Here is a 1,652-nt window from a genome sequence, read left to right on the forward strand (position 1 = left end):
AGGCCATTGGAAACTCTTCATCCACTGCAGAGGCACAGGCTGCAACAGCCTCAGTGAGCAAGACCCCCTCCCCAGGAGTTACCTTTAAGTCGCCCGTGGGGCCAGGTCAGGGTGACGTTGCCTTAGGAAGGGCGACCCTGGAGCTGCGTCCAGACCAAGGTCGTGATGGGGGAATATTCCACACAGCTTTTAGGTCTTCTGCCTGAGGGCTGGAAGGCGGGCCCTCAGGTGTCTCTGGAGACCCAGTTGTTACTCTGCTACCAGTGTGGGCAGGGTGAGGAGGTCAGCGCCTTGTGTTTCCAATGCACTTCCACTGCTTAATAAAAGCCCGAAACTCCTGGGCCAGGCCCATTGAGAAGATAAAAAAAAATAACAAAAATAAGAAATTGTTGAGGCACTCTCAGAAGAAGAGCACCCATAGGTTTGCAGAAAGTCCTGTACGTGCCCAAGGGCCATCACCTGCCCTGTCTCCAACTGACCAACAACTTCCTCTAACCAGCTGTCAAGGACAGTCTGGCCCTGGGGTCACAGACACCAGAGTATTATTTTGGGCATTGCCACTCACCTGCTGGGGTGACCCAGGGCAACTTGACCACTGGATCCCATGCAATCTCCAGTTTAAGCATGGACCATCGTGGCTGGTGCTGGGGAGTGCTCGGCGTGCCCTGCTCTCTCAGCCTCACAACAGCTGTTGTGCAGGGAGAAGGGCAGGTGCAGCCCGCCTTGCGCAGATGAGCAAGCTGAGGCCTGGGAGGGGCCCAGCGTCGGCTGCTCTGATGGGGCCAGGCCCCTCATACTGAATGCCTTGGCTCCTAATCCCACCCATCTTTCCAAGGGTGGGTGAGGCATGAAGGTATGATTGATGTCATTCCCCGAGTTACTAGGCTTGGAGGACAGTCCTGAGACACCCCTTGTTGCTCCTCACTTTGGATCTTTCTTGCTTTCTTTCTCTCCCTCTCTCTCTCTTGCTTTGTTTTTTTGGGTTTTTTTTGTTTTTTTTTTTTGTTTTTTTTGAGACTGAATTTCTCTCTGTTGCCCAGCCTGGAGTGCTATGGCACAGTCTCAGCTCACTGCAACCTCTGCCTCCCGGGCTCAAGCAATTCTCCTGCCTCAGCCTCCCGAGCAGCTGGGATTACAGGTACGTGCCACCGCACCTGGCTAATTTTTGTATTTTTAGTAGAGACGGGGTTTCACCATGTTGCCCAGGCTGGTCTTGAACTCCTGACCTCAGGTGATCCACCCACCTAGGCCTCCCAAAGTGCTGGGATTATAGGTGTGAGCCACTGCACCCGGCCTCCACTTTGGATTCCTATGAAGAGCTTAGAAAGACAAAAACTGAAAAACCCATGGATGGAAAGTCAAGTGGCCGTGGATCAGGCAATGTTGACTCCTCGTTGGGTTGTTCTCCCTTCTTCACACGGCACAAATTTCCTTTGCATCTAAACCCAACTTCTTTAAGACTCTGGCTTATGAATATCTGCTTTCTCTTAGATTCATGCCAGGCTCAGAGCCTGTCCCGGTGACAGACGCCCAAACACCTTGATGGCTGAGGAAAAGTAGAGCGAGGAGGGCTCTCTGAAGATGCGAGCGTGTGGGTGGGACAAGTACAGGCAGCAGTGGAGATGAATTCACTTGGGATGGATTCCAAGGTT

Source organism: Pan paniscus, chromosome 13 (genome assembly GCF_029289425.2).
Source record: "Pan paniscus chromosome 13, NHGRI_mPanPan1-v2.0_pri, whole genome shotgun sequence".
NCBI lineage: Eukaryota > Metazoa > Chordata > Mammalia > Primates > Hominidae > Pan > Pan paniscus.